Source organism: Mesoplodon mirus (assembly GCF_964341445.2).
Source record: "Mesoplodon mirus genome assembly, contig: HAP1_SCAFFOLD_2097, whole genome shotgun sequence".
Lineage (NCBI taxonomy): Eukaryota > Metazoa > Chordata > Mammalia > Artiodactyla > Ziphiidae > Mesoplodon > Mesoplodon mirus.
Window position 1 is genome coordinate 20,305 of NW_028294360.1, and position 26,806 is coordinate 47,110.

Genomic DNA, 26,806 nt, shown 5'->3' on the forward strand with positions numbered 1-26,806 from the left:
AAAAGGTTTATTACTCATCTATTAATTCGATGACATTCATTTATTCAGTTTTATTGTCTTAAAATATATCAAAATAAATAGAGGAATTTATACCTGGTGCCCAAGGTGGCACCAACAATCCTAGCAGCTCTTACTATAAATATCCGTAGTAGTCAGCGATTTCCATTTCCTTTTGCCTCTCAATGAAAACTTGCAGTTTCCCCAAAGAGGTGTATTTGGCAGCATTCTCACGTTCTTGTTGAGCCCGCCTCTTCATGGCCTCCCGCTCTGGTCTCTGCTCTAGTTCAATGGGCATTGACATGACTGGCTCAGAAACGTTGGGTTCCCTCCATGGTCTTCGTTGCTGCTGAAGTCTTGGAGGAGAAATGGGGTTTGGAGCTTGGGTGGGGACTGGCACTTAGTCAGAGCAGGGGGAAGAGGCTCCTGCTGGAGAGAAGTGAAAGATGAAGTTTTTTAGGGTGCAGTCCTAGGAGCAGCAGACTGAGGGACACTAGGATGGATATGGGCGGTCCAACCCGGTTGGGTTGGGTTGGTCACAGTTGGCTGAGCTGGTTTGGCAGGACCTGGCAAAGAGGCAGGAGCTGGCTGGGATGAACTGGCTGCAGCAGGCTGAGCTGAGTTAGAAGAAGCAGGCTGGGCACGGTCCACCACAGCAGGCCGATGTGAGGCCAGAGACTGTGGCCTCCGAGGAGCAGATCGAGCTTGAGGATTGTCCCAGGCAGAAAAAGGCAGAGGTACCAACTTGACCTTCTCAGGTGGAGGCAGCTCATACTGGGATGGAGATGGACACTGTTTTTCAGCACTGCTGTCTGGTTTCTGGGCTTCGACTTGAGTTTTCTCAGGACTCTTACCCTCACGTGGGGTACGCCGCCATGGCTGGATAGCTGGGGGTGGCTGGGGGTCTTTAGGGTTGCTTGAATTTCCCAAGACCCGACAGGAAGAGAGCCCAGTTTTCTTATCTTTCTTCTTCCCCAGTGCATGAAATACCTTCACAGACTGCATCTTGCACATGCCTAGGGAGGTTCGAGGCTTTTTAATGCTCTCGTGGATAAGCTCAGTTTGGTGTTCCTTTCGCTTCGTCTTGGGAATTGTTGGCTTCTCTTCTGCCTGGACTTTGCTCCCTGACTGCTTCTTCTCTTCAGCCTTCTTTCTTCCTCTGGTCCTTGTGGTCTTTTCCTGCCCGTGGCTCTTAGTTTTGCTGATCTTTCTGGATGCAGCTTTCTGAGGGTTGCCTTTAGAATGCTTGGCCGTGTTCACAGGAGCCCTGTCACTGACTGCAGCTTTGCATAGAACCACTTCTCCCCCTAACAGGCACTGTGGATTCTTTGGCTGGATCTTGGCCTTGGGAGCACCACTGGTAGGCTCAGAGGCTTTATGTTTGTTCTTCCTGGTTTGATCAGAGGGAACCTTTATGACACTTGGCTTTTCTTGCACCTGATTCACTTTAATGGCTCTGGTCTTTGGCTTTGATCACGTTGGGACCTTTGGATTGATGAAGATCTTTCAATGAATTAAGGAGCTGGGGAAGGTGAATATGCTCTGCCAGTGTAGTAATGTCTGCAAAACCACTACTAGATTCCATCCCATTTTCAAGTGTCCCTAGGTCCTCAAGACTCAGGCTGTTCTTTCACAGATGAGCATTTTCAGAACCAGGCTGCTCCTCTTGGCTGACGGGGTCAGTGCAGCCCGGGAGCTGGTGAATATCAGGGATTTCTGAAGGGAGTAGTGGAAGCTCTTGGTTTTCTCTTGGGATCTGGTAGGCATCCAGAGGCTTTGAAAGCTTGGTTGTACTAGCCTCCAAGTTCTTACTCTCTATTTGTCCCTGCCTTGGAGCTGGAGGCAGGGCCAGGAGACTACTGGCACTCTGGACTGGAGCTGTCCCTGAAATGTCCCCAAGTTCGGGTGGTGGATTTCTCTCAAGTATCTGAATACTTCTGCTCCTGCAGGACTCGGGGAGTTCTTGAGTTTGTGTCACACAAAATGTCTGGATTGGAGGTTGCCATCCCAGGGAAGTTTTCATCACCAGGGAAGTCTCCATCCCTACAAAGGAGTCAAGGTAGAAGTCAGTCCCTCGTAAGTGAGATGCTCCCCCTAAACACCAACACAGCAATCATGTACCTTTCAAGGTCTATGATCGCTGTGTTGGTGTTTAGGGGCAAGATGGGCAAGGCATTTCTACTAACTCTTCTTAAGGATCATGGACAGTGTTCTATGCTACGAGATAAGTGGTGACTGTTGTAATTCTTACTGGTGATCATTTCCTGTCACTGATTCTTGGTTTTCTTTGTATTTCACAGGATTGTTATAAGTCAATTAGAAAATGAGTCTTATTTTTCAAAAATGAAATGTTTTACAAAGCCTAGCATTCTCATATAGAGTCCGTTCAATTCTCCCCACGTTCCTGAGAGGCTAAGAACACTTCACACCATGAACTAGGAGAGGGAGTAGAGCCCTTCCTGATGAAATAGATAAACAAAGACAGAGTCTTAGCCTGCTTGCTCTGGACAGGATCTCGGACCCTAAGGTCTTAAACCCTGGTATATATTAAGGAAGTGAGGACAGTTAAACAGGCACTATCATAACAAGAGTTCTGAAACACCTTCCAAAGAGACTCTAGCAGTAGATTAGGGAAGGGAGAGATACAGTGTCGTAGTACAGGGGGAATGATCGGCTACAGCAGTGAAAATTGTGGTACCTATTGGTATGCTCTTGGGGTTCTTGTACATGTAGCATAGATGACCTTTACAGTGTCCCTCCCACCTTCCCACCTGCATTAGGTGTTCTTTTTTAAAAATTTATACTCATTTATTTATTTTATGAACTTATTTATTCTATGTATGTATTTTTCTGGCTGCAATGGGTCTTCATTGCTGTGCATGAGCTTTGTCTAGTTGCGGCTTGTGGGGGGTACTCTTGGTTGCAGTGTGCAGGCTTCTCAGTGTAGCGGCTTCTCTTGATGTGCAGCATCGGCTCTAGGCACGTGGGCTTCAGTAGTTGTGGCTCACGGGCTCTAGAATGCAGGCTCAGTAGTTGTGAGACATGGGCTTAATTGCTCCACGGCATGTGTTATCTTCCCAGCCCAGGGCTCGAACCCGTGTCCCCTGCATTGGCAGGCGGATTCTTAACCACTGCACCACCAGGGAAGCCCTAGGTGCTCTTATGTAGAATCTAAAAACAGAGAGTCCTGAGTGAAGGTGGTGGTTATTAAGGGCTCAGGATCTAAATTCTACCTGTCTATACACCACTTCCCAGCTGTAGATTTGACCCCATTTTTGAATGCTGACCTCATTGTTCAACTTTCTTGCTGTTTGTACTCACCTGGAAAACTTGTTTCTGTGATGCGGTGAGCAGACACAGGGTAGTAGATTCCAGAGGTGGAAGCTGGTGGTAAGATATTGGTGGGCTGAATCTCCTTTAGTACCATTACCATTTCTGGTTGCACAGAGGCCCTACTTCCTGTGTATGACACAGAGCCATAGGACTGCAGGCAGGAGCCAAGTTCTCCATACAGTAAAGACCCCAGTGTGCCGTCGTTATAGTAAGATACCTGGCTTCCTTCCTGGTAGAGAAGTGACAGGTTATGTCCCTGATTTGGAATCTGAGATGGCGTTCCCTGAGCAAGGCTGGCAGAAAGTGATGTATATAGAGGGGCCATGGTATTGGTGTCTGCAGTTTTATCATACTGGGCTGCCATAAGCATGGAGGAAGCAGCTGTGTGCTGGTCAGTGAGTGCCAGAGTAAAGTCTCCAAGTGAAGAAGAATTCTTTTCAGTGCTTCCTGTGATGCCCCACTCAGAAACACCTGGATAGGAAGCAGCTGAAGTGGAGATCTGGCTCTGGTCAGTAACTCCAGATAACATAGTTGTGCTAGAATGTTGGGGAAGGTAGGCACTACCCATGTGTGTCTGGAAAGAGGTGGCCGTAGCTGATGCCGAACTGACGGCAGGAGCAGAGACTCTGGAGAAGTTGCAGACACTTGCTGTTAGGGAAGCTGCATTGCTCACCACAGGAAGAGAGTGCTGCAGAGAATTCAGAGTTCCAAGTACAGATGGATTTTGGCAATTTTCTGTAAGAACAAGGGGGTGTCGAAAAAATCAGGGAGATTGATAAATTCTCACTATGTTTGAGGAAGGTTCTTGCTTTCAGGACACCTCTACTGTCAATACTTACTGAGAATCCAAAAATCAGACGGTTATGATGGTTGTAAGGACTGAGCAGTTTTACACTCTTCTGTATTAACTGCCTGTGCTCCCATCTTGGGCACAGATGGGCAGAAGACCCAAGTGGTATGGTTCAGACATTGTTCTCTAGGATGGAAGCAACCTTCTCCCTGTCCTATCTTTCCCTTCAGCCTGCACTAGTATTGACTTCTATGCTGTTTCCTAGACTGGAAGCATTTTAGAACTAGGAGGGCCTTAGAGAACTTCTATTTTCCCAGTCTCATTTCATGAGGAAGGAAACGGAGGCTCAGAGAGGTCAGGTTGACTTGTTCAAGTTCTCTCATTATGTTAGTATCCTTACCAGGTTTCAGAACCTAAGTATCCTGACTTCCTTGCCAGGACGCTGCTCTGAGCATGACACTGCCAGAAAGCAGGAGAAATAGAACTTATAATATAGGCGTTTTCTTTGTCCGTTAGAAAACAGTACGGCTATTAATTACCCTTGTGATCTTCAGTGTCTCACTTTGCTTGTGCAGTTCCCACGCTCTTACCTAGAGTTCACATATAGCTCAGCCCAAGTGGTAAATTTAAAGAGTCATTTTTACCCTCTTCAAGCCTGGTTTCTCATCCTACCTCAAAAGGATTACCCGAAAGTGAATTTCTGACGTGCTTTTGGAAAGAAACAAGCGATCTGATTCCTTCAGATTGCTCGTCTGTAAAGTGGTTATGGCACCACCACCAATAATAATGGGGACGTCCTCCTGCTTGGCCATCCCTTTCCCGCTCTCTCCCAGGGCCCTCAACACCGTCTGCTCTGTGCTGCAGCTTGGGACACAGCTGGGCGTCGTGGGCGGCACTGGCTGCCCCCGCGCCACACTGACAGTGACTGTGTCCACTGCGGACCCTGAGCTGCGGGACATCATGGAGGTGAGAGCACCCATCACCGCCTTCTTCCGATGGCCTCGCCTGCAGGTGGAGATACGGACCCCCAGAAAGGAGCGCAGGGCCTGCGGGATGGTAGAATGGGGTCTCAGAGACTCTGTGGCAAAGCGCAGATGCAGAGTCACGGGACACTTGTGGGCTGGCCTGCGAGTGGATAGCCGGCCATAGACAGCTGGGTGACCCGGGCCGGCCACGGGAAGTCGGTGGGCGCGGGGAGTGGGCTGGGGGCAGCCGAGCCCTCCTGGCAGGTGCTGGTCCCCTAGTGCCCGGGGCAGGGGTGAGGGGCAGGGCCTACCTAAGTAACTGCCCGTAGAGAACTTGGGTGAGATTGGTCCTTGGAGAGAGAGCTGGGCTCCGAGCACTCTCCTTCAGCTGCCACATCGGCCAAAAGCGAAGTGCGCAGTGTTTGGGCTTTTGCTGGTATTTATAGCTCTGCAACCTGTGAGCGAACAATGGGCTTGCGTTTGCGGGACGCAATAGTTTAGGGAGGGGTGGCGCATGTGCAGAGTACACGTCAGGCCCTGGGGCGCACAGGTGAGGATGCGAGCCTGGACCGTCTTGCGCTTCTGAATCTCCCGGGGTCTGACGGTTGGAGGTGTTTGCCTTGAGAGTGATGAGCTTCTTGGCAGGACAGCTGGCATTTCTGGGGTTCCTTATCTCCATCTGCAGGTGAGGCCATCAGAAGAAGGTGGTGATGGGTGCTCTCACCTCCATGATGTCCCGCAGCTCAGTGTCCGCAGTGGTCACAGTCTCTGTCAGTGTGGCGCGGGGGCAGCCAGTGCCGCCCACGACACCCAGCTGTGTCCCGAACTGCAGCACAGAGCAGTCGGTGTTGAGGGCCCTGGGAGAGAGCGGGAAAGGGATGGCCAGCAGGAGCAAGTCCCCACAGTCATAGGGGGGAACGACAACCAGAGAAGTGGCCCCGATGGCACCGGGGATGCACGACCTGCATTTAGGCCCCTGGGGGTCTCTTTCTTCGTGCCCAGACCTGGACCTCTGCAGAGAAACCTCCACGCCAAGAGGGCAGAAGACAGCTGCAACAGGACACTCCACAACACTTGTATGGTCTCTTGCCCCAAACGAAACGCCATCACGAGCTCATATAGCTCCACCCAAGGTTTCCTGCCCGTGAAGAGAATGAGGTGTCCCACCATACTGCAAGGGCTGCCCCAGAAGTCCTCAAAGAATAGGAGCGAGGAGGGCCCTCCATCACCCTCTGCAACTCCGGTGGTTTCCCAGAGAAAAAGCCAGGCTGACAAAGATGCAGAGGCAATAAGAGGGCAGAAACGGCCCTGGAGGGACTGCTCTCCCACACCTGACAGTCCCAGGCCCCGAAAACGCAGGTTTCCTCTGCGCCGCACAGGCAAGGGGAGACTCTGAGGCTGCCCTCACCCCCTCAGCTGGGTTTCCGGGTCACCGACGAAGACCTAGACTCAGAGAAGGAAGCAGTGCTCCGTCGCATCAACAGTGCGCTGCGGGGTGAGACCTAGGCCATCGGGGGCCTGGGCGCCACGCAGCCTTCCTGTCCCTTCCCGCTGCCTGCTGCAGGGGCAGCTTCTCCGTAGAAAATGTTTCTTAGTTATTTCTATTTTAATACGATCATGGTACATTAAAATGTGTTAGTGCTTGCCTGTGAACACTAAGGTCACTTGATTTGTAATTTTCTAGATTGTTCTATATTTTTGTGACTAAAGGCATTACTTGGGGGAATTAAAAGAATATCTTGAAGCGATTTGGGCTTTTGATCTGCCACTAGTTCCTATTTAACCTTAATTCAGAGGTCGGATTCTTTGACCCAAGGAAACAGAATAGTATAAAAAGAAAGACTGTGAGTGTCAGATGGTGGCAGTGATTAAGTATAGCAAGAGATGCCTTTGCAAGTGACTGTGGGTCCCAGAAGACTCTCACTTAGCTGTGTGATCCTGGGCAAGTCACTTCACCTAAATCTCTGAATTATAGGGCTGTGGTGATGACTTAAAAGTGACTGGGCATGGTGGACACTCGGAAATCCTGGGTTCTCAATAAAGCCACTGCCCTGCTCCTTGGTCCTTTGGAATTACTATATTAGTAAAATTGATACTTGACAGTAATGTTAGCTTAAAGTTTATTTTGTCTATTTCATCTCAGCCTTTTGGCTAAGCCTTTTGCTTTACAGTGGTGTGTTAGTTTCTGCTGTAGAACAAAGTGAATCAGCTATACATATACATACATCCCCATATCCCCTCCCTCTTCGTCTCCCTCCCACCGTCCCTATCCCACCCCTCTAGGTGGTCACAGAGCACCCAGGTGATCTCCCTGTGCTGTGGAGGTGGTGGGGGTGATGGGGGTGATGGGGGGTCCAGGGCAGAGCCAGACTTCCCAGGGGCCCCTCCAGGAGGGTGGATCCATCCCTCCTGACCCTCAGCCCCGCCTCCTACCTGGTGAGGGGGTGGGATGTGGTGGGGTTGGGGGAGGAGGTTGGGAGGGTACTCATTGTTACTTAACAGGATTCAGTGATGCAGATGGGTGGAGCTGGGGGTGTCAGGAGCCAGCGCAATGCTAAGAAAGTGGGGGAGGAAGGCTGCAGGGAGATCGTGTAGATTTTACAGCCTATCCCAGGACCTCAAGTGCCTGGACAAGACCAGGTCCTTCTGGATGAGAATCATAAGAAGGGGGAAGGAGGGGATGGGGAAGAGCTACAAAGAGGAGCTCATGAATAAGAGAAAGAGAATTTAAAGAGGCAGAAAGAGGAATAAATCACATGTAGATTGTCGCTCTCTCTTTAGGAGTCTTCAAAATCCACCAAGTAATGCTCTGCATGGAGAATTGCCAGAATGGCGGTGGGGTGACCTTGGAAAAGGAAAGGGGAGGGTGGGGAGGGTCAGGGTCTAGGTGAGGACTCAGGGTCCTGCTGTGCCTGGTGGGATAAAGCCCGACCTTTGAACCTTTTCTGTCCCCATCTCTACGTTCTCGCCTAGGTCCTCCATCGTGTCACTTTGGCAATGTGGGGGTGGGTCTCTGATCTCCAACATCATTTCCCAGCCCTCAAACTCTATAACTGTGGCCAGAGATGAATGCCTGTGTCATCCTGTTTCTCCAAAAAGACAGTCACTGTCCCCGTGTCACTGCATAAATTGCTTTCCATCTCTCCCCCTCCCTTCAGGACTTAACTTCCCTGCCTGTTTTCTCTCTTGAGTAAAAGCCCATTTCCTGTCTCTTTGTCAACCTCCATCCATCACTGTTCTCCAACATGGGAACGTGGAAGGAATAATCATGGGTATTCCACCACCGTATCCTATCCTGGGAACCCCTACCATGATCCCGTGGTTGTGCTGGGCTCTGTGGGAGAGACTGACAACCAGATCCACGTAGTGAGTGACTGTCCTGTCCTGGGGTGACCTTAGGTTCTTGGGAGACATTTGAACCTTATAGCAACCCCATACATGCTCTGAAGATGAACACAAGCTTAGAGGTAAAGAAACTTGTCCAAATTCTCTTGTTCTGCAAGTGATGCAACAAGGGTTCTCCAGCAGGAGGATATATGCCCACATGAGTAAACAGTACCTGCTAGATTGTCCCGGAGTCCTGGAAGGACTGGGGAGGAGGGGGCCTGGGCCAGCCTGGGGGAAGGGCACAGAGTGGGCATGGCTGGGGTATGGGGGAGCAGGGGCAGTGCTGCCTGGCTGCAGCAGTGGGTTCTGAGAGGAGAAGTGACTCCCTGGCCCTGCCTTCCAGACGCTCTGTCCTGGGGCAGGTCAGTCCCAGAGGACAAGGTCAGCAGGGCTATGAGGACAAGTGTGTGGGGCCAGTCCGACAACCCTTCACAGCCTCCTCGAGAATTCCTGCCAGCCATGGAGGGGCTCGGGGGGCAGCTGAACATAGGCCTCATTCCTGGTCCCAGGATTTGGGTTGTGGGTGAGCAGTGGAGGCGAGAAATGTGCTCCAGGGTGTGCTTCCCCCTCACCTCTCCAGGAGGACCCAGGAACCCGTACAGGAAGCTGGGAGGACATCATGTCTAACCTCCCCACCCCTGGGAGCGCCCTTAAACCAGGAGTAAACCTGAGGACAGGACATGATGGTGCCGCCACAAGACCTGAATGTGCAGAGGGAGCGCGTCTGCTTCTCACCCAGCACCGGGATCGCACACGGAGAACTGTGTCCAGGTTCAAGTGTTCGTGAGGGAGTCGTGTCCCACCAGATGGCCTCATCCCAGCTCAACCCCCAAACCCCAAACCAATAACGCTTGTGCTTTATTCCCAAGAGATGCCAACCAAATGCAAGCAAAGGCTTTACTTTGGCAAAGGCAGAAAAGACCAGTTCTTATGGGAAAGATAATCTTAAATAGCAAAAGACATTTGAACGCCATAGGCTTAGTATCTCCCACTCTTATGTCATTAATACATGCAAAGAGCAAAACAAGCCCTCACACATATTTCCTTCTCCTTTCTTATTTCATATCCCTCTTCCTCAGTCTCCACAGGGGCATGTGTATCCTGATTGCTGCTGGGGACCCTCGCCCATTGGATCCTACCTGAGCATTTGTCCCTACCTGGAGAGTCTTTGTCCTCACTTGAGTCGTGTATGCTCTCCACACGCCATTCTTTAGAGACACAAACATGAGCAATAAAGTTATTAGAGAAAGTGGCTCACCCGTGCCTCCCCTTCCAGTGGAGGCCATGCTGGCTCACTCAGCATCATCTGGCTCCTTCCTCTGGGTTCTCAGCCTCCCCTGGGCTCCCTGGAGCCAGAGCCCTTCACCAAGACATTGATCACAGTTGCAAACCTTCACCGAGAGGATTCGCCTTCAACTCGTCACTTCCCCGTTTCCACCAGATCCTTCTAGCTCTAGCCTCCAGTCTGATTAGCCTGCAAATCCAACCGTGATGCACATGCTTTGGGTTAAATGACTTCAAGGAACAGATCCAGTGGTGGGCAGCTGCCCAAAAGAATGTTCTGTGAGGATGGAAGTGTTCTCTATTGATTGGGCCCTTGAAACGGGGCTAGTGTGATGGGGGACTGAATGTTTCATTTGATTTGCTTTCATTAATTTAAATATGAGCAGACACCTCTGACTCGTGGCCACCATGGGACAGTGCAGTACTAGAGATCAGAAGATGAGGAAGACATAAGCTCCCCTCCCCTTGTTGCTCCTTGCTTTGGAGTAGTTAGATGGCCTGATCTGTCCATGCATTTGTAAGTTCTTCCTGGCCTCACATACACGTGCCAGGCCCTAAGTGAGGCCCTGGGGACACAGACAGTAAGGTCAACACCCAGGTCCTAGAGGATTCCCAGCAGGGGACCCACCTGTCAGCAGAGATGAAGAGCAAGGCCGGGCACACCTGTCCTAGATGTAATCAGAACAGCAGGGTCAGGGGTGAGGGAGGGATGCTTCAGGAGCCCACCCGTCTCATCCCTGATCTGGATTAGAACCTGGGCAGGCCCCTGGCTTGGTGTGGACCCAGCAGGCCTGGACAAGCTGAGGAGGGACCCTCTCCACTCCTGAACTGGATCCCAGTCTGGGGTGGGGGGATGTACATTAGACATTTATGGGGCCTAAGACGGGTTGTCTAGGGCTGACCACTGGGGTGAGAATTGATGAGGAAGATACAGGCAGTGCCCTTGCAGTGGTCACCTACGTCCGAGTTTCCTGCCCCCACAAGTGGGAGGACACAGAATTTGGGCCTGAGAATTCCAAGACAATTTTGAAGAAACTCTCAAATTGATGACTCTCGGTCATAGAGAAGAGTAGGAAGGACCACCTCGACTCTGGGATCAGCCCCCATCTCTTTCCTGAACTCCACTGTGGTCCATGCCTGTCTCATCTCCTTTGCAACTAGAATGTCCTACAGCTGCCCTGGCCACACAGTGTGAAGGCTCTTCAGTTTAAAAGTGTTTCTGAGCCAGACAACACTTGGCCAACAGTGTGTGGACAAGGACTGGTTGTCAGGCAACTTCCAGAAACAGGTGAAAACTAGAAACTTGTCCTTTCTGGCCCCAGGCGGAAGAGGCCTGGGAAATTCCGTGTCTCTGGCCTGTATTCTGACCCATCCCTGTGGACTCATCTCCTGGCCAATCCCAGCTGGAACCTGGTTGAGGCCAGCTCTGCCCACGAAAGCCAGCACGTTTTTTTTTCCTCAGAAAGTGAGTGATTCCAGACTACGTCCCACTTTCCCTTGTTCCTGACACCACCTGCAATTGCAAAGAAAACACGATGAGGACCTGTTCACACAGCTCTCCGTTCTGTTCTCTTGGTGACTTTAGGAAACCAGATGGGAAGCTGTGGTCAGGTCAAAGGTCCCCAAAACAAGGGTAGAGGACACCTTTGGAAAAGGCACAAGCTTTCCTGAAAGGTGTGTCTCTCGAGTCCAGTTTGGTCGGCGATGCCAAAGTTCTTCATCCAAGGAGGGATACTACTGCCAAGCGAAACTTCCCCCGCCGTGTAGTTTATGACTGATGCCGTCATTTGTAAATGCCCCCTTGGATCAGTTATCAGTCGGTAAAAGACTCTCACTCAATACTCCCCTTCCCTGCCCGCCATGGAAATGGTATATATCATCCCTAATGTACCTGGTCAGCTTTCAAATTTGACTGAAAAGGAAAGAAACCAAGAAAGCAGCATTTCTATCAAAGAGAGGCGAGCTTACCTTGACCTTCCTCTGCTCTGTCACTGGGAAGATCCTTTAACAGGTCCTGCGTTGAGTTGGGGGGGTCTAAGAGAACCCACAGTGACCAACGGGACATTGGTGGCACCTCTCAGAAATTACTCAGGGGGCTTTGCTAGATGTGGACCCAGGGTGAGGGGTCGTGGATATGGTTGGATAACAAGGATGGACCAAGGTGCTGCTGGGCCATTCTTCTTGGTGAATTGAAGGAAGTCAAAGGAGAGGAACATGAAAGAAATGAGAAACAGAGCCCTTGGTTTGGCTTTGTTGCTCAAGGTGACCTAAAGCAATGCGAAGGAATCAGCCTACGAGTGGTCCTGACCTGCAGGCTGTGATTCAGTGACGTGGTCCCCATCGCCCCTCCTGCCCGTTCTGAAGCTCATCTCGAATGCCACTGTCTTCCTGATCTATTCCAAGACCATTTCAGTCTCCACGATGCAATGATGGTGCAACGACATCGGCCATCAGTGGCATGGGATCTCACACTTGTTTAAAAGACTTTTCTTAGTGGGAGAGATTTAACTGTAGGCAGTGCATTCTACTGTTCTTGAGAATCCTCTGCCATGAAGACACTCAAATTCAGAAGATATGAGAACACTGACATATTGCCACTTAAAAATAACCCATGGGACTTCCCTGGTAGCACAGTGGTTAAGACTCTGGGCTCCCAATGCAGGGGGACCCGGGTTTGATCCCTGGTCAGGTAACTGGATCCCACATGCATGTCCCAACTAAGAGTTCAAATGCCACAACTAAGGAGCCTGCGAGCTGCAACTAAGGAGCCTGCCTGCCGCAACTAAGAACCGGCGCAACCAAATAAATAAATAAATATTTTTTAAAAACAAAAATAAAAATAACCCTTAGTAGCCATATGTTATTTTTACCTCCAGTCTTCCTTTTCTTTGTCACATGTGTGTATTCATTGAGAGAGGTGGCTATCCTTGCTCGGGTAGCAGTCTGGAGGTGGACTAGTCCACTCTGGAGGGGAGATGGGGGTGAGTAGCAATGCTCTCCAACATGGCTGCGCCAGAGAGCTGTGGCAAGGGGGATGAGCACCAGGCACCCTGAGTTCTTATTTGTCACTGTCCCCAGGGTGCATAGCTCAAGGATTTCAGGATTTCTAGGGCTCCCGGCGATAATGCTGCCAAATGCACTAAACTTATGTGCGTTGGGCCGGCTTCTAAGGAGTGATGACCCAGAACTGGCAGAAGGTGACCCAGTTGTCCTAGGTGCTGCCTTCCGTGCTCAGCATCTATGAGCTGACCAGAAGCATGTGGACTCTCTGCGTGCTTTTCACACTAACGATGATGCCCAAGCCTGCGTAAGACGCATCTGTAGTGACTGTTGGGAAAGCACCACTGAAAGACCCACAGCCTCTCTGGGATTGCGGGCTTGGTGCACTGGGACTGGAACAGTCCCCCCTGTGTCGCTTGGCCCTACATTCTTCTTCCGTATTAGGAGAACCTCTCCCTGGTCTCCTTGGTTACACTGCTGCCTTGCTGGACCTCTCTGCTGGGGACTGTGCTCTTTCGGCATCTTGCTTAGGGCCATACATGGATTCACTGCAGGGACGCAATAGCTGCCGGGCCTACCCCGTCATTGCTCCAAGACTTCAGCTCCGTGCTGTTAACTTTCCCCCAAACCATGACTGTCTTCATCCTGGTCTCAGCACCCAGCCATCCCCGCCGCGCAAGATGCTCATCAGCACAGCTGCTGGGAGCACTGCAGGCAAATACCGCACATCTTTCCACAGGTCACAGAATATCATCCTCGCGCCACCTCGTGGACATACTGTGCATTTGCCCATTAGTGCGGTCATCAGGGTCCTCCTATTCCCTACAAGTTACATCTACAGGATTAATAAACAGGGGACTTCCCTGGCGGTCCAGTGGTTATAGAGTCCACGCTCACAATGCAGGAGTCATGGGTTCGATCCCTGGTCAGGGAACTAAGATCCCCCATGCAGCGTAGCGGGGCCAAAAGGTAAAAAACAAAAAACCAGCCTATGTTGTTTTCACTCTTCCAGCGACATCCACATGCCCTCCTTTCAGCCCAGAGATGAGCGTGTTTGGCTCCACGAAAACTGAAAGCCCAGCTCACGGTTTGCATGCTGTATAAACTTGTTCTTATCTTGAAATAAATTATTTCCACTGTCTTTTGTTTTTACACTTGAAATTTAGCCTCACAGAACACGGATCACAGTTTTCAGCTACATGCATCTTTTTCAGTTTTTCTTAATTAGATAATACAGGAGCGCTGGGCTCTGTCTTTACAATGACCAAAGAATCCAGCAAAAAGCAAACACCGGGTGATTACTTTCTAGATGCAATACAATTTAATCCAACCATTTAGAATTAACCTGGCCCCTCACAGACCATCTCCCCGAGTCTTTATTCCCATTGCTAAAACATTGAATCTGTAAGAGTCATCTAATCACGTGATTTCTTTTTGATGTTTAAAAAACATTTTTTTTTAATTTTGTTGAAGTATAGTTGATTTACAATGTGGTGTTAATTTCTACTGTATGGAAAAGTGGTTCATATATATATATATATATATATATACATATATATATATACATTCTTTTTCATATTCTTTTCCTTTATGGTTTATCACACGATATTGAATATAGTTCCCTGTGCTATACAGTAGGACCTTGTTTCTCCATCCTATGTATAATAGTTTGCATCTGCTAATCCCAAGCTCCCAGTCCATCCCTCCTTTACCCCCCTACCCCTTGGCAACCACAAGTCTGTTCTCTGTGTCTGCTAATCACATGATAAATCATTATCAAATAGGACCAAAATTCAGTCTTACAAAAAATGTATACAAAGAAAGAAAAGATACCTAATTTATGATACATTTTAAGGTGGGGAAAAACAGTAAGATTATGTTCAAGTTGATTGTGATTTGAAAACAAAACTGTTATATCACAAATTAAGCACAATTTAATCAGTCAAATTAATCAGACCAGTTTCTTCCATGATATCGGGAGATTCATTGTTCCTCTTTACCTTGCTTAAGGCCTCACGTCCCACATAGTATGGAAAATACTCTTCCATTTAGTTCCACATCCTCCTTCTGTCCATGGATACCTCCTGGTGTCCAGCAATGGTACCTCTGTCCCCATATTGCCATCTGCAGAGATATCCCATCTCCCACAAACTACAGAGTATTGCTAAACCAAAATACAGAAGACACAAATAAATGGAAAGATATCCTGTGTTCACAGAGTGGAAGACTTTGTGATACATTATTTAAGAAGACTTCGCAGGTTTTGCTTCCAGTAAAATTGTGATCTGAACCTACAGAGGTCCTGCCTGACTCTGTCACATGAAGGTGTTGCAAACCAATGACCTGTCAGGACCACAGAGAAAACTGAGTTGTTTACAAACAGGGAAAACAAAAGCCTGGAGTCAGGCCTTAGATTGCTCCTGCACTCGGAGTAGCAAAACGTGGAAACAGAAAATTGTGTTTGAACATTGCTAACTTACATGGTCTTAATTATCCTGAGAGCTGGGGACTTGGGAGCAGCGGAGGCAATGCCCTTAACTGGACACGGGGCAGGTGGAGCAGAACATGGAAGATGAGCCTCTGAGCCCACAGGACCCAGAGACCCAGCACCCAGAGAGGCCTGGGGAGGGGGAAGGGGGAGTTCTGCATTAGTACGTGGGGCTCAGGCATGTGATTAAGTTAAGGATCTTGAGATGGGTGGATTATCCTAGATTATCCTGGTGGCCTGGTGGACTCGATGTAATTACAAGCGTCCTTATTAGAGGAAGACAGTCAGCTAAGTACTTTCTAACTGATATGTCATTTAGTTCTCCAGAATCACCCAACCCTGAATGCTCAAATGTCAACATATTAGGCCTGACTGCAACAGCACAAAACTAGTGGGCTGCCATTTGATTTATTTGGTCCTGCGAACATATCTATGGTGTTGGGCAGATGTTGCCTCCATTAGCTGGAACCCTCTCCTTCCACGATGAACATGACCTGTAGCCCCTGGAGAATGAGAATCAGAGTTTCAAGCAGCAGTTTCAGGTGCCGGACCCACTTTCATCACTGCTTCCATTTATTCCTAGAGAGCTGGAAAATTCCTTTGCACACTGATAAACCAAATAACTATCTCTTTATCAAATATTTATAGAGCAGCACTATAGGGCCACAAACTGGTAAATTCAAAGGAGTGTCTAATACAATGGTTTTCAACACTGGTACATTAGAATCACCCAAGGAACTTCAAAAAAACGCTCATCCTATGCCAGACTATTTAAATAAGAACTTCTAGGGTACATCAACATTTTAAAATATGCTCCCCAGGGTTGAGAACTGTTGGCCTTGTGAGAAAGACAGACAAGAAATCAATGCTTACAGGAATGTGAGGCTGGAAAGACTCTAATTGAGTGGATGTACATTTTTTGGTACATTCTCAGTCAGGAGTTATAAGAGGCACAAATGTTATTAGATACCATTCATCACAGTTTTTATACATGCAGAGGCCAGTGCAACAGGTGTGCTTTTGGAGAAAAAAAAAAAAAAACATCCAGGGAGTTTTATTCTACAATTGAAAGAATGATCACTCCAAGAATGAGAATGTTTGCTTTATCAGGCAAGGCAAACCACAGGGAAAACCATGTTACTGTGTGTTGAAGACTGGATTCTCTAGAAGTGATGATGAGACAGAATTTAGGGAGCAAGATGTTTATAAGGGATCAACACCTGAGTAAGGAAGGGGAGGAAGCAAGATTGGGTGGAGGAAAAACTGAGATGTAAGTTCTACAAAGCCTTGGCCAATCCAGCAGAGTTCTGAAGCAAGTATTGCCTGTCAGAATGGCCGAGCCTTTACACCTCTTCTTCATTCAGTCACAGGATGCAGGCTGCCCCAGCGAGGGCATGACCTCAGCCAATGTGATTCTGTACAGATGAGATAGATCCTGAAGTTGGTGACAGCTAGAGGCTGTCTGTGGACTACACTCCCTATCGCTAAGTAACGAGTCCTTCCTTCAAGGGGGACCTAGGCAGCTTATCTCAGTGTTTATCGTTCGGTACTATAACAATGGACACCATGGGCCAAGAGGTAATTTTTCTTCTCAGGAATTTTTTCTAACCCAGGCCTCTCTCTCTCTCTCTCTCTCTCTCTCTCTCGGAACACAAGAAAGAAAAATTAGGACTATTTGTTGACAATATTTAAGCAACAAAACCCCTTGAAGTTTAGTAAGACCATAGGATGACTGTCCCTTTTCCTTATGTTTTGGATTGAACTAGTGTTTTGTCCAAGGTCTCAGCAAAGGCATCCAGCTGAGGCAGGATGCATCCCACATGCAGCCACTGATGTTCCCTACTTAAAGGATATGTGGGGAGCAAATTGAGGTTGAAAGGAAAGGAACTATATCCTATTTGAACACACCTCCTCCTCCCCAGGTGTCTTTCAACTTCATTGTTTCTAAGAAACCTCTTGATTCAAAGCCTAGAGATTCAGGATTTTATTGGTCATCTATAATTGTATAACAAATTACCTCAAACTCAGAGGCTTAAAATAATAAACATTTGTTATCTCACAGTTTCTGGAATTGGGGAGTGGTTTAGCTTGGTGGTTCTGACTCAGGTTCTCTCATGAGGTTGCAGCCAAGCTGTTGGTCGGGACTGCAGTCATCTCAAGGCTCTACTGGAGAAGAACCTGCTTTCAACATGGCTGTTAACAGGTCTCAGAATACCTGCTTCCAAGCTCATTCACATGGTTGCTGGCAGTCCTCAGTTCCTAACCATATGGCTTCTCCATAGCCTACCTGAATGTCCTCATGACATGGCAGCTAGCTTTCCTTTTCCTAGAGCTGTGTCATAATGCAGCAGCTGACTTCCCCAGAGTAAGTGATTCAAGAGACAGCAAGAGAGCATGAGTGGGCACCAAAGACAGAAGCTGCAGTCTTTTTATAACCTAATTTTGGCAGTGACATCCCATCACTTCTACCACGCTCTGTTCACTACAAGCAAGTTCCTAAGTCCAGCTCATGCTCAAGGGGAGTTTTCTTCAGAGGAAATGTATCAAAGAATTTATAAATATATCTTTAAAATTACAACAAAATTAACACAGAAGAGAAAGGTTTGGAGTTCAGTTAGGTTTGTTTTTGCAATCGGGTAAGAAAGAAAGAAACAATCCAACAAAAGCCATTAGCCATGTCCACTGCAGAAAGTGTTTTAATTTAGCAAGAGTAAAGACTCTCCCCAGCTGCAATACTCCCCAGCAGGCATCTATGCCTACTAAACCAGGAACGCCACTTCCCAAAAGCAAAAGCAAAGTCAAATGCAGTAAATCCCCTACATGCGGATGAGTTCCATTCCAAGGGCATAGAGATTTGTCATTTTTAGGAAGATGACAAATTCATAAGTCCAATTTGTTCAAGTCCAACAAAGTTAGCCTAGGTACCCAACTAACACAATTGGCTATATAGTACTGTACTGTAACAGGCTTATAATACTTTTCACACAAATAATACATAAAAAACAAACACAAAAAACAAAGAAAACTTTTAAAATCTTACAGTACAGTACCTTGAAAAGTACAGTAGTGCAGTACAACAGCTGGTGTACAGGGGCTGGCATCGAGTGAACAGGCAAGAAGTTACTGACTGGAGGAGGGAGAGGAGGTGGTGGTGGAGCTGAAGGATCATCAGCAACAGGAGACAGAGGGCAAGCTGCAACTTCACTCACGCCTGACGTTGATGGAATGCACGTTCACATCTTTGAAAGTCCGAAACTTGAAGGTTCATGTGAAGGGGACTTACTGTACAGAAATGTCTTCATTCACTGGACTGTATCTTTAGAAATAACACGAACCTGAATCCTCCTCACTTTAGGTCCTTAGGCTTAATCTCCAAGGTAGTACATGTTTTTCTTGTTTTTAATACTTTTTAAATTGGAGGGCTTCCCTGGTGGCGCAGTGGTTGAGAGTCTGCCTGCCGATGCGGGGGACGCAGGTTCGTGCCCCGGTCCGGGAGGATCCCACATGCCGCGGAGCGGCTGGGCCCGTGAGCCATGGCCGCTGAGCCTGCGCGTCCGGAGCCTGTGATCCGCAATGGGAGAGGCCACAGCAGTGAGAGGCCCGCGTACCGCAAAAAAAAAAAAAAAAAAAAAAAAAAAAAAAAAAAAAATTGGAGGAAAATTTAAAATACAGAAAAGTACAAAGAAAAAAATAATCATCATCCATACTTTCACCTTCCAGAGTTAACTGTTACTGTCTCAGCAGAGATGTTTTATTTGTTTTTTTTGTTTCTGTTTTAACATAAATATCCCATTTGTTTTATGACTACCGTGGCTTCTCTATCATTAAATTCTTTATTTTGATCGAATTCTTGGCTGCCTTCATTGTCAAGAAGTTTTATTTTTCCCCCCCAAGAAGGACTCATAGGTGCCACATTCTTGATTCCTTTCATGTTTGAGAATGTCTTCCCATTATTGCTTTTATATTTGAATGATACCTTCATTATTAATAATATTCGTGTGTTCCACTTTCTTTTTCTGAAAATACAGATTGTGTTCCTCTGGTATGCAATGTAGTGAAGAGCTTGGGGATAAGCTTAATTTTTACTCTCATGTAAGTGGTTAGCTTTTTGTCTCTGGACGCTTGAAGAACTCTTCCCGTTGCGGAGCACAGGCTCCAGACGCGCAGGCTCAGCGGCCATGGCTCAGTGGCCATGGCTCACCGGCCCAGCTGCTCCGCGGCATGTGGGATCTTCCCAGACCGGGGCATGAACCCGTGTCCCCTGCATCAGCAGGCGGACTCTCAACCACTGCGCCACCAGGGAAGCCCTTGAAGAGCTCTTTATCTAGGGATAAGTTTAGTAAGTTTACTAGGATACAACTGGCCAAATTTTCATAGAACACAATAACAATATACTCTCAAAATCTGTATATTTTTCACTTGATTCAGAAAATTTTATTATATCTTATTTTTAATTAAAAAATTAAAATTTAAGTTAAATATACACATAAAGAGGTAAATAGTCTCTCAAGGTTTACAATGAAAAATTTCAGTCTTCCATTCCCTTTCTTTCCCATTTTCTGTCCCCCAGAAGCACACCATTTCAATTCTTTTAGTGAATCCATTTAGTATTTCTACTCATATTTCTTTTTTTTTTTTGCAGTACACGGGCCTCTCACTGTTGTGGCCTCTCCCATTGCGGAGCACAGGCTCCGGACGCGCAGGCTCAGCGGCCATGGCTCACGGGCCCAGCCTCTCCGCGGCATGTGGGATCCTCCCGGACCGGGGCACGAACCCGCGTCCCCTGCATCAGCAGGCGGACTCTCCACCACTGCGCCACCAAGGAAGCCCTCTACTCATATTTCTAATAACATTCTAATAGTGATATTTCTTGGTTTTCCAATTCAGATATTATCTGTTGATTTACCACTATGGAAGATGAGGATTTAGCTTCCGTTCATCACCAGCCTGTCCCCACTACATACACCTGTACTTCTTGTATTCTCTATCTTTCTAATATAATTGTTTCATTATTTTGGTTAGCTTAATAATCAATGTTTAAGTTATTATGACTTCAGCTTTAGGTATTAGCTATTAACTATGAAAGAGGAAGTTTATCTCTCTTTTCTTCCCTCATACTTCCAACAGACTAACCTTCCCTCCCATTATTCCAAAGTAATTATATCATAATTTTGGCTAGTCAGTGATTACATTATTATGCATATATAACATTAGTTACACCCGAGCCATTTAGCAACTAATGTTTTTTTGTTCCTGAACTTTTTTTTTTCTTTTCTTTTCTTTTTCTTTTTTTTTTATTTTGGCTGCGCCATGCAGCTTGCAGGATCTTAGTTCCCCGACCAGGGATGATTGAACCTGTGTCCCCTGCAGTGGAAGCTCAGAGTCCTAACCACTGGACCACCAGGGAAGTCCCTCCTGCACATTTTTATTGTTTGCCTTGGCATTACTTGTCTTTTCATTTCTTAGTTTTCTAGATACTTATCAATAATTCAACTCCAAACTAAGTGCTCAAAACTCCTTTCAAAATGTTGACGCACATCAAGTATTCTATCATTTTCATCAGAAGAACTATGAACATTTTGAAGAAAATTTTCTCAAATCTTTCTGACCTATTCCAATCTGGTCTGGTTGCCATCTATCCCAGATACACAGGTGTTATCCTGGAATCTCCCTTCATCATTATCCTAGGGATTCTTTTTCCTATATCTTATGTCTTTCTCTAAGTGTATGCCAGGGTTTTGGTGTTCTATATCCTCTTGTAGCTTCCTAAAACAGATGCATGGAAAGCAAATGCCTGAAAGGTTCTTACTCTACTCTCATACTTGATAGTTTGACTAGATATAGATTTAAGAATTCTGAAAGCATTCTTCCCTTATTTTATAGTTTCTAGTGTTGCTGTTAAGAAATTGAAAGGTATTTTAATTCCTTTATATATGATATCCCCCCTCTTCTCTGGAAGCTTGCAGGGTTTTCTCTTTGGTATCAGGGTTATAACATTTCACAGTGATAACTTGCTATGTTTCTTTTCATGCATTTTGCTGCACACTTTCCTTTCAGTCTAGAAACCCAGCTTCTTTCATTCTGAGAAATGTTTTTTGTAACAGTTCACTGGTGATTTCTTCCCTCTTCATTTTCTCTGTTTTTTCCTTCTGGAACTCCTAATATTCAAATATTGGACCTCCTTGGCTGCTCCTTTAATCATCTTATCACTTCTCTATTTTCCATCAATTTGTTGTTTTATTCTGCTTGGTGAAAAATTCTTCCAAAAAACTTTCCTAACTTTTCTATTAAATTTTTCATTTTAATATCAGCACTACGTGTTCTCTAAATGTTCCTTTTTAAATATAGCATCCTGCTTTTGGGTTCATGAATGCAATATTCTCTCATCTCTCAATGAGGGCAAGGATGTTAGTGTGCTTTGTTCACTGCTGTGTCCCTAGCTCCTATAACAGTGGCACTCAGATGCTCAAATATGAATAATAAATGTTACCTTTTTGAAGCTTTTTTCTCTCTGCATAATTTCTGTTTCCTTCAAGTTGACTTTTTTCCTATTATTGTTTTTTTTCCCCACCTGTTTATTTGTTCCGGCCTCTAAATCTGGTAATCCTTGCTTTTTGGGGGTCCAACTTCTAAGACTGGCACAATAAATATGTGATTGGGAGCACTGAACATGTGGTGGACTTTGTCAACTTTGAAATTCAATGTAGTTAGATCCAAGAAGTATATTATCTGCTGGGAACTCCCTGATGATTATATCTTTAGGTCTCTCCTTTTGGACTCTGCTACCACAGAGGAGAATCTTCTAATGTGCTTGTTTGACATGTGTAAGCCTGGCTGCTAGTATTTAGGAGCCAAGTGGAAGAAGGAAGCTGAGGACCTCAGAACACACATTCACTTAATCCCCACTTTCCACATGGTACCTCCAACCTCATCTATGCCTGGTGCCCCAATCCAGAGATCCTCTATTTTACCCTCTTCTAAGAATAAATCTCCAGTCTCTTACTAGAGTTGTGAGGTCTGGGGGAGGAAATCTAAGGATCTACTTTTTAGACAAACTTTGAAGTAATCCTGTTTTTAGCTTCACTACTTGATGTACTTGGTGAAATAATATGAAGCTGGAGACTGTCCTTCCATAGGAATGGGGTAACCCCTTACGTATGTGGAATGAAACAAGAATATTTAACAGGATGTCAGGAAAGAGAAATAATTGGACAACGACTCTACAGTACCTTGGTGAGTTCCCTATACCCTTTCCATCCCTCCCACTCACATCATTCCCTGAAGCCATAGAAAAGTACACAGAACATAGTAGAAGTACACAGAACACAAAATAACCAGCACTCACATGGTAGCCAGTCTCTTTTGAGAGTTTTATAGTGCAAATCAGTTTTTAACTCTTTTGAGAGTTTTACAGTGCAAATCAGCTTGCATCTCAGCTTTCCTTTCCCCACTTCTGGCTTAGCATTCAGCTTTCTCAGGTATGCTAAATTGTCCTGGTTTTCTGCTTCCCAATTTCTGGTGTTGCTATTTCCTTTTTCATTTTCTTTAGCCTTCTGGATTTACACCCTTCTAAAATCCCTTTACTGTTGTCTTATTTACCCAGTCCTTACAGCTTTATACTAAAATCCTTAAATTAAATTACTTTACCAAGAATCCCTTATATCTTTGAATGCATCTTTTGGTCACATGTTCAGCTCTCTATTTCAGAGACGTTAACTATACTGATTCATCTTTGTCTTTGATTTCTGTTAGATTCTAATTTCAATTATTTTCATCTAAATTACTGAATATCTTAAACTTTTCCTCTATGTATATAATTTGATTTTCAGTGGTGTCAATTCTCTTTGCTATTTTTAAATTAATTAATTAATTAATTCTGTAATTAAGTTATTTGGTCCTCAATTTATTTTCTTAGTCCTATAATATCTTCTTTTATCTCATTTTGTTGTTTTATCATCTCATCACTGAACTCTTATTTATGAAATTCATATTCTACCGAGTTGTTTTGCAGTGGTAGAATTGTATATTTGTAAGGAAATTCTTTCTATTCATTGAGTTATGTTTTTCTCAGGGCAGGTTTTTGTTTTTTTGCAGGGCATTTTTCTTGCTTTCATTTTTGCTATACATTTGCACAGTTGACACACTGATTCTTTTGGTCTTGTTCATGATTGTTTTATTTATTTTGATGTATTATAGATGAATTCTTATCTCTCATCCTCATGTATCTGAGACTGGCTACCATGTGAGTGCTGGTTATTTTGTGTTCTGTGTACTTTTCTATGGCTTCAGGGAATGATGTGAGTGGGAGGGATGGAAAGGGTATAGGGAACTCACCAAGGTACTGTAGAGTCGTTGTCCAATTATTTCTCTTTCCTGAGATTCTGTTAAATAGTCTTGTTTCATTCCACATACGTAAGGGGTTACCCCATTCCTATGGAAGGACAGTCTCCAGCTTCATATTATTTCACCTATTCATTTTCTTAGGATTAGATCTTTTGTTTCTGTTAAAGAGTCAACCTCACTGTTCATTTTCCCTGCTGCATCATTTACTCCCCAGCAGTTGTTCCCATTGCTTCTCAGTCAGAAGAAGATAAATGTACAGATATGTACTCAGTTTGCTTCTTTCCAGATCTGGAGCTATTAGTGAGAATTTGCAGGGTTTCATTAAAATATCAGTATGGCTTCTGGGGAGTGGTGATAGGGTGGAGTTGGGAGCCTAGTGTTATTCCTTTCTGTTCCTCACCAGAATCTTGTTTCTTTCCTTGGCCACCAATTTTTAAGCTTTATTATGTTTGATTACCTTACTGTGTTTGCTACTGTTGAAATTTCTGTCATTTTTAAAATTAATTTATTTTTCACATTTAATTAGAAACTAGTAGTAGGAAGCTCTGTGATGCAATCTGAAGCATCCACTTTAATCCACAAGTGTTTCTATGTAAGGCTCTAATATAGAACTCTTATCCATAGGGGTAATTGGGCCAACTGAACCTAGAGTTTAATTTCATTTTCATTAAAATATATACTCTGAAATATGTCTCCTACCTCTGTTGTGCTGGATAGCAAAACAAACAAACAAACAAACAAACAGGAAAAAACCCACCAACCAGTAAGACATTTTTCTTTCCCAATTTACTCCTCTTACATTCATTTCATCCAGGCTCCAAACATTTAGTAAGCATTCCTATGTATTGGCATCAGGCAGTAAAGCTCTGAGTATAGTGGCTTCTGAGCAAGCAGTCAATAAAATGCTGATTGAAGAAAATGTGACGAGGTTGCCTAGGTGCAGCCATTAGGATGGCTACTATCAAAAATATAGAAAATAGGGCCTCCCTGGTGGCGCAGTGGTTGAGAGTCCGCCTGCCGATGCAGGGGATACGGGTTCGTGCCCCGGTCTGGGAGGATCCCATATGCCGTGGAGCGGCTGGGCCCGTGAGCCATGGCCGCTGGGCCTGTGCATCCGGAGCCTGTGCTCCGCAACGGGAGAGGCCACAATGGTGAGAGGCCCGCGTACCGCAAAAAGAAAAAAAAAAAATATATATATATATATATATATATATATATATATTATATAGAAAATAACAAGCTTTGATGAGGATATGAAGAAATTATATCCTCATCATGGTTGGTGTGATTGTAAAATGGAAAAAAGTATGGAGGTTCCTCAAAAAAAAAAAAAGGAACTATCAAATTATCCAGCAATCCCACCTCTGGATATATATCCAGAAGAATTCAAAGCAGGATCTCAAAGGGATATCTGCACATCCATGTTCACTGCAGCATTATTCACAATAGCCAAGAGGTGGAAGCAACCCAAACGTCCATTGATTGATGAACAGATAGAGAAAATGTGGTGTATACACACAATGGAATTTATGCAGCCTTAAAAGGAAGAAAATTCTGACACGTGCTACAATGTGGATAAACCTTGAGGATATTATACTAATTAAGTGAAATAAGCCAGTGACAAAAAGACAAATAGTGCATGATTCCACTTATAAATGGTACTTCAAGTAGTCAAATTCAGAAAAACAGAAAGTCAAATGGTGGTCACCAGGGCCTGGGGAGAGCAGATAAGGGAGAGTTGTTGTTTAATGGATACAGAGCTTCAGGTTTGCAAGATGAAAAAGTTCTGGAGATCTGCTTAACAACAATGTCAACATACTTTTAACACTACTGAACTGTACACTTAAATATGGTTAAGGTGGTAAATTTTATGTTGTGTGTTTATCACAATTAAAAAAAAAAAAGAGGAAGTTCTATAACACTGTCGGAAAGACAGTCCGGTTCCCTGTTCTCTCCACAGCTGCTCTGCCCCGCTCCTATGCAGGATTTGATTCTACCTTGGCAGGAAAAGACACAGGGAAAAGCTAAGCTTGTGTGGTGAAGAAAAGCCTCCATCCTATCTCATGGGAAAACATTCACATACTTTTGTCAATTTCACACTGTTTAATCTAGTTTTCATTCCCTCTTTCCCATCCACTGGGTGGTTTTATTTTGTTTTAAGACAAGGAGAATTGCCCAAAAGAAAAACCCCAGGGCTTACTTCTGCAGGACGGATCCCTTAATGACCAGCTCCTCATCCAAGTCTGCTTCATTAGCCATGAAGAGCAGCCTCTTTCCTGTGCTGTCCACTCCAATGAAGTCACGCTCCTCCACTGAATCACACACAAAAAAGGAAAATCAAACAAAGCCGTTTGCCCCACCTGTATGACTAAGTCAGGGGAGAGGGCACCTGCTCACATTGTTTTTAGAACCAAATACAGGAGTGAGTGCTATGGAACACATACTCACCACAATGTTTAAAACATGGGCAGTCAAATTTTTTTTGTATTGCTCTAAAGGATATTATTAGGTTAACTGGTGAAGCCTGAATAAAGTCTGTAGATTAAAGTATGGTACCAATGTAATTTTCTGTTTTAAGAGACTGTGGGGGTGTGGGGGAAAGATACACATTGATGTATTAAAGGCAAAGGGAATCATATCTGCAATTTATCCTCATAAATAGCTCAGAAAAATAATAATTACATATATAATATATTGTATATTCATTAGATATACATTGAATATATATTATAAGAGGGAAAGCGGGAGAATACTAGAGCAAATGTTAACATTTGGGGAATCTGGGTAAAGGATATCTGCGATCTTTATACTACTCCTGTAACCTTCTGTAAATGTAAAATTGTGTCAAAAATTAAAAGTTAAGGAGGTGATGGATATGTTAATTAGTTTGATTGTGGTAATCATTTCACAACATCTACATATGATGTCAAAACATCATGTTGTATACCTTAAATACAGAATTTTTATTTGTCAAAACTAAACAAGTAGGGGACTTCCCTGGTGGTGCAGTGGTTAAGAATCCGCCTGCCAATGCAGGAGGCATGGTTTCAAGCCCTGGTCACTTGGCAAGCAGAGCAAGAACATTAGAATGTCCATCCTAAGAGAAAGATTATACAAATAAGGTTAAGAAGGCAGTCAAAACTATGAACTTCCATCTTTAAAAATTCTGTCATAATCAACTATTCATATATTTTTCCAGTTGTTTTTTACTTCTCTGTC

At 45.3% G+C, this 26,806-nt stretch overlaps 1 pseudogene across 1 annotated transcript; it reads right to left on the reverse strand.

Annotated features, from left to right (window-relative positions):
• Positions 1–453: 453 nt before the first annotated feature.
• LOC309798198 (uncharacterized protein C2orf78-like) lies at positions 454–25,899 on the reverse strand (annotated as a pseudogene). The gene is made up of 7 exons: positions 25,788–25,899; positions 8,645–8,700; positions 5,810–5,853; positions 5,283–5,360; positions 5,037–5,166; positions 3,319–4,065; positions 454–2,040 (listed from the first exon to the last, which is right to left on the reverse strand). The product of its transcript is annotated as an uncharacterized protein C2orf78-like (transcript).
• Between the last annotated feature and the right edge of the window lie 907 nt (positions 25,900–26,806).